Source organism: Saccopteryx bilineata, chromosome 7 (genome assembly GCF_036850765.1).
Source record: "Saccopteryx bilineata isolate mSacBil1 chromosome 7, mSacBil1_pri_phased_curated, whole genome shotgun sequence".
Taxonomy (NCBI): domain Eukaryota; kingdom Metazoa; phylum Chordata; class Mammalia; order Chiroptera; family Emballonuridae; genus Saccopteryx; species Saccopteryx bilineata.
This window is the reverse complement of record NC_089496.1, coordinates 44,207,786-44,214,682: the sequence shown is the minus strand read 5'-3', so window position 1 is coordinate 44,214,682 and position 6,897 is coordinate 44,207,786. Positions and strand designations below refer to the sequence as shown.

Here is a 6,897-nt window from a genome sequence, read left to right as displayed (position 1 = left end):
AGCCAGAGCCCGTACTCTCTTAGTAATGGGACAGCTGCATAAGAACAACAGCCAATGTTATTGTTTATCTTCATTGTTTAAACTCCAGCTTTTGGGTCAGGGCACCTGGACAAAGGGGTACCTGTAGACATGGGCACCTGGGGGTCATAGTCGGCCACACAGGGTGGTCATGACACTGCATACCTGCCATTTCCTAGATATCAGCGCCTGTGTCCGCTCCCTCTGGAGCACGGTCTCCTCCCTGAGGGTCTGTAACCCATGAGACGTCTGGTCATTCTGATGTGTCTCAGGGTAACACTTGTTTCAATTCTTTCCCCTCCTAATCAGTTCAAAGTCAAACCCATTTCAGTGCCCTTAGGGTGTCCTCATGATCTGTTTCTGTTCATTTAAGGGGTTTGAATGCCTGATAGACATCCAGTATCTTACTGGAACCACTGAGGCCCACAGAAAGCTGGAGGGATGTTGACAAACCCACCCTTGGCTTTCACAGAATCCCTTCCTCTGGTGTCCTGGACGGCCCCACAATTTGTCCGTGGAAAAGGCGACTTCAGAAAATTCACTCTTTATGGTGGCGATTCAGTCTCACGTCTGAGTTCTTGATAGGAACGTGTTCAAATTTAAAAGTATATTTTAACATAGAGTCTATGGAAACACACTCCCTCTGTTATTGGGATCCTCCCGCCAAGCGGAGACCTTGGGGCTGGCTGCTTCATGACTGCTTCGTTTTCCCATTCAATCCATTTTCACTGAAAAGGAGACACAAGCAGTGAAGCCAATATAGTTTTATTGGATCCAATGCACTGCCACTAAAACAAATATATGTACACTCAGGCCAATACACTTTTATTAAAACAAACAGAATTTAATTCAAACCAGCATTCAATACATTTTCTCAAAGCAATGAAATTAAGCTCTACCAGTACTTCTGCTCAATATGTTTTCCCAATCAAATCCATTTGAACAAAGTGAAATATATTTATCATAGATAACACATTTTTATTAAAAACAAATTCACTGAAACCAAGTTTCCCTTTGAACTGATAGATAGAAATTCTAACCAATTGTGCAATTAGATCATAGAAACGGATGTATTTTTACTTTTAGCAAAAAAGCATTTTTTATTTAGGTCCACTTTAAAGCACTCTAATGAATAATAAAAGTTGCTCCAACAATGTCTTTAATGGAGTATTTTCTCAAAGGTATGTCCTTTGGGGTTGATACAATCTAGAGGAAAAACCACTTAGGGGAAAAGAACAGTGCTGGGAATAGGATTACATAAATTCAGATTTGTAATGATTACATACTTACGTCTACCTATGTGTACTCAGAGTGAAGTTGTCGGACACACGGGAAATGCAAAAGCCATGTTTGGGGATACTTTGTAGTGGCGTGTTATACCACATTACCCAGAGAAACCCTCCTTAACAGGTGTTCAAACATACATCCTCATCTATCCGAGGTGAACTAAGGATTATTATGCATAGGGAGAACTTGATGGAATGGAAGGTTGTATATTTGCATGGCTCTGTGCAGGAGATTTCCTCAGTGCCTAGATCACAAACCACGTTCACATCTTCCAAAGAAGCAGGGAGAAGGAGAACCCACAACATACAAACAAGAGTATCCAAGTTCACTGCACCTCCATGCAGGTCCACCCTGCTCCTGACATGAGGTAGGCCCTCAGATAGAGAAACAGGTCTAGAGAAATTAGAGCCCAGTCCCGTAGGGGCACATTAGGGCTTTCATCCATGGCCAACGCATCCTGTCTGCTTCTGCAGTGATCCCTACACTCTCTTGCCTGCTTCCGCCCTACTCCAAGACTGCAAGGGCTAGGAGGGGCAGAAACAAAGAATTCTACTGCCTTCACTAAGTAGCCCAGGAAATGGTCTTTAAATCAGGACTGTGGGTTCCCAGTACTATTTCTTCTTTCCTGCCTGGTAAAATGCAAGAAGTACAAATTGTGCCCACAAGTCATTGGGAAAAAAATTAATTGACCTCTGGGGTGCCCTGGCCATGAATGGACTAGACCCACCTTCCCCAGGCACAGCTAGCTGGTCATGAAGGATACCTCGAGAACAGTTAACACAAGATGTTCACCACAGAATTATATATACAGAGGCGAATGTCGGAAACCCAAATATCTAGCGTCTGGGGGAATGGCTAGATATATTATAATAACATCTTCCTGACGTATTTTATAGTATTCATATCAGCACAGTATTACAAGCATTCAGAATGATATTGTAGAGAGATTTATTGAATGGGAAATGTCCATGGTATGTTATTAAACTTAGAAAATGTTTAACAAAATATTATGTGCTGTGGGTCAAATAAGTTTGCAAATATGATGTATATGTTTGCTCGCTTATAGTTTTTGCATTGGGTGTGGGAGACAGGCTGTAAGCCAGAAAAGTCATAATAGCCTAAGGCAGGGGTCCCCAAACTACGGCCCACGGGCCACATGCGGCCCCCTTAGGCCATTTATCCGGCCCCTGCCGCACTTCTGGAAGGGTACCTCTTTCATTGGTGGTCAGTGAGAGGAGCATAGTTCCCATTGAAATATTGGCCAGTTTGTTGATTTAAATTTACCTGTTCTTTATTTTAAATATTGTATTTGTTCCCATTTTGTTTTTTTACTTTAAAATAAGATATGTGCAGTGTGCATAGGAATTTGTTCATAGTTTTTTTATAGTCCGATCCTCCAATGGTCCGAGGGACAGTGAACTGGCTCCCTGTGTAAAAAGTTTGGGGACCCCTGGCCTAAGGCTTAGTGTTAAGACTAAGCCTTTCCCGTCCTTTTAACACTAAGATCTTTTCAAAACTAAGCTTCTCTCCACACCCTTGACTGTTGCATGATGTGGGGTGGGGCACTCTTATGAGGAATCCCATTTATGCCTCAGGTAAGTGACTTTGTATCAGAGACTTCCTTATTTGTATATTGGCTTAAAAGTTTTGATTTTCTATACCAGGGGTCCCCAAACTACGGCCATGGGCCACATGCAGCCACCTGAGGCCATTTATCCGGCCCCTGCCCCACTTCTGGAAGGGGCACCTTTTTCATTGGTGGTCAGTGAGAGGAGCACATCCACATCCTGTGCTCTGGAGCACTGTATGTGGTGGCACCGGAAAATGTGGCGTCGCTCACGTACAGTACTACTTCCGGTGATGCGGGATGCACACATCACAGCTCCGGAAGCACGTCATATCACTTGTTACGGCTTGCAGTGACAAATATGGAACTGGACATTGACCATCTCATTAGCCAAAAGCAGGCCCATAGTTCCCATTAAAATACTGATCAGTTTGTTGATTTAAATTTACTTGTTCTTTATTTTAAATATTGTATTTGTTTCCGTTTTGTTTTTTTTACTTTAAAATAAGATATGTGCAGTGTGCATAGGGATTTGTTCATAGTGTTTTTTATAGTCTGGCCCTCCAACGGTCTGAGGGACAGTGAACTGGCCCCCTGTGTAAAAAGTTTGGGGACCCCTGTTCTACACTATAAAATGGGCAGACCGGGGGCTTGCTCTCTCTCAGTTCCTGAAATTAACATTGCATAGGAAAGGCAGTCAAGATGGCGGAGTGCTGAAGAAGAAGCCAGTTTGTGCAGAGAGAAGGAGATGGGGAACCGGGGTGGATAAGGCTGATGAGGTAGAAACCTTTGATTCTAGGAATACTCGGATGAGTCAGTGGCTTTTGGAGCCCTGAATGGAAAGGGAAGTGTTTTCCCACTGTGTGTATTTCTTGCCCACCGGGTGTGAGCTAGGATTAAATGTAATGACCCACCAGTTCTTGGTTCCGTTGTTTCGTTACCGTCTGTCCAAATCAAATGCGAACTTGCATGGGCCAGGCAGCTGTGATGGTAGCCACGGCTACTGGCCATACATGTGCAATAAGTTATCTTTTTAAAATAGACAGGCATGTCTTTACATAGACAAAAAGATGAGACGATGATACTAAAATGTTAGCAAGGTTAAATGAGTGGCGAGGTTATATATTTCTCCCTTTTACAAATCTCCTACAATGAGCACATACTACTTTTGATATACGAAAATTATTTAGAAAGTAATTATTTTAAAAAGATGGTGTTAAATCCAATCTAACAAGTAATAGCCAAATACTGGGTCTGCCCCTATCACCTGAATTCTGCTATCCTTTTGGAAAGGGGCAGGATTCTTCCTCATGGTCTTTGTCTCTTTGCAAGACTCAGTTTGAAGACCCGTTCAACTGGTCACCCAGCACGCACTTATACAAGAACCCAGGGAATAAATTTCTCCTTAGTTTGTTCCAGAAGCAGTGGCTCGGCAAAACAAGATGTGGCTGCTTTATTTTGTCGGCTGATATGAACTGTGTCACCCCGGGTTCTCCCTTTTGCCTTAGTTTAAGCCCTGCTTGGCCGTTCTAATCTCATCTCCGACGTCTCGTAACAGCTGAGGCCGCTACTCCTTTTCAGTAATTTAAGTTCTACTTTCTCCGTCTATCATTCTGTTTCATTATTGTGCTTACTTATAAAAGAGATCCAGATTTATTTTGGAAACAGATTTGAATTACATAAAACATCCTCTAGAGTGCTTGTTCTGACGACACATATACCAAAATTGGAACAAAAAAGAGAAGCTAAGCATGGCCCCTGTGCAAAGACGCCACGCTAATTCTTGAAGTTGTTCATGTTTTTTTGATGGTCGCCTAAGGGGAGGGGCAGGGGGGTGTAATGTACAGCATAGAGAATATAGTAAATAATATCATAATAATAACTTTACAGTGACAGATGGTTCCTAGACTTATCATGGTGATCACACCATAAGGTATATAAATGTAGAACCACTAGGTTGTATACACTAATATAATAAAAATATTTGACTATGATTACACAAAGAAAGTTCCTGGTGCCTTCTGGGAGATGTGGTGTGTCCACAGAGCCCCAGCTACACTGGGTGAGTGACACCTGAGGAGGAACCCTGGGGAAAAATGTACTTTGGGAGTCATCTCATTCCAATTGCTAAGGCACAAGATCCTCTGTCCTTTAGATGGCAGTGATAAAGGAAGGTCGGCTTTCCTGACTGAAGGAGCAGCTACAGCGCCCCCTGTGGTCTGGAGGTATTGGACAGTGAGTCAAGGAATAGGGGTCCTCTCTTCTTCATTAAGACCCTCTGTGTGCCCTCCTGGAGAGGATGTGCTTTTCTGGGCTTCTTCGTGCATGTGGTTCCTAGTCATGGTTCCTTCTATTACATCTGTGTCCTCATTTGGTGTTTTCCTGCACCCCGCTGGGAGAAGGAGAACGGAGACAAGAAGAAGGAGGGAGGTATGGTTTGGAGGTTGGTGGTAGAGAAAGGCAGGCACACAGAGAAACAGAGGAGACAACGCAGAGTACCCAAGACATGCAGTGGAAACACATGTGAAAACAATTGCTGTGCATTGTATTATTTTAGATGAAAATTATAGAAATAAATGTAACTGTCCAAGTTATAAAGTTTCTCATCTTCATTAAAAATAAAGAGTTGAGAAATGAAAAGCAGTAGCAAGGAGGCAGGGTGTCTTGAGATTTCTTCTTCTTCTTCTCCCCAAGGCACTGTACCCAAAAAGATTGTCATGGAGGCAGCCGGTTTTCTGTCCCACTACCACAGTTATTTATTTTTCTCCTCCCTTGTCAAGGGTCGCCCAGATCTCCACACCTACCCCGGGCCAGCCTCTCCCAGTACGGACTTCTTCATAGACGAGTCACCCTCCCCCACTGACCTTCCAAGCATCCCATTCCCAGGTCTTCCCTCCAGCCCTGAGAAAGTGCCTTCTCCACCGGCTGTCTGTGCACGAGCCCATCTAAACCTCTCACTGACCCTCTGAGGTCGACATCTCATCCCCATTTCACAGAGGTGGAAACCGAGCCTCAGAGAAGTCAAGTGGCTGACCCTGAGTCACATAGCTCCTGTATAAACTGAGTGACAGCTAATATTCAGACCAGTCAGCTGACAGCAGAGCAGGTGTCTGCCCTGCTTCTCACTGCTTTCTTAGGAGGTCTCAGGGATCATCTGGCTTGATGTGCACCTGGTGCAGAAAAGGAACCTGAAGCCCAGAAAGGTGAAGCGGCTTGTCCAAGGTCACCTGGATCATGTCGTTTGGCCTTGAGCTCTCTGCTGTCCGCCGTACTGCATAGCTCATTATATTTAAATACTTCAGCTAATATATTCAAATGCCAAAAACCTGCCACGAAAATTACTGCCAGCACTTTCTAAGAGAAAGCAGCTTAGTTCCAGCCTCATCCTCCATCATTTTTTTTTTTTTGAAAACCAGAGGCCTAATAAACATCACAGCTGTGGTTTTGCTTCATCTGCTTTCATTTCCTTTCCCTGCAGTCAGGTGGGGGTGCCAATGTATGAGAACATGGCTCTAAAATGGGCCAAGAGGACAAGGAAGAGACTTGGAGAAGACAGGAAGAATCAGCTCTCTCCCTCTCCCTCTCCCTCTCCCTCTTTCTCTCTCTCTTTCTCTCTCTCTCTCTCTCTCTCTCTCTCTCTCTCTCTCTCTCTCTCTCTCATTCCTTTCCCCCTAAGGGGAATCCTTCCTGTGTCCCTGGGAATCCAACCTCAGTCTGTTGGGCTTGGGAAGGGACTAAAGTCAAAGGGACAAAAGTCAAAGGTTGGTCTATAATGGAAAGAGGAAGCAACATACCGGGGAACTGGGAAGAACTTCAAAACCACATCCGACTCGCATGCTGCAGAAAGCACCATGTCAGTTGCTGCTTCTCCTTGAATGGGAGAAGGTCGGTCACCTGTTTCTGCCAGATTCATAGACTCTATCTAAAAAAGACCAGATAGAGACATTTAATTTTGTTACAACATGAAGTTTCAACTGTTTATGGAGACATAGAGGTTGGTAGAAACATGGATCTGAGAATCATAT

The 6,897-nt window shown here is 43.9% G+C and overlaps 1 non-coding gene across 1 annotated transcript; it reads left to right on the top strand.

Annotated features, from left to right (window-relative positions):
* The first annotated feature begins 4,568 nt into the window (after positions 1–4,568).
* Positions 4,569–4,675, top strand: LOC136311347 (U6 spliceosomal RNA). The gene has a single exon (XR_010726746.1). It is a non-coding gene; the product is annotated as a U6 spliceosomal RNA (small nuclear RNA).
* Positions 4,676–6,897: the final 2,222 nt, after the last annotated feature.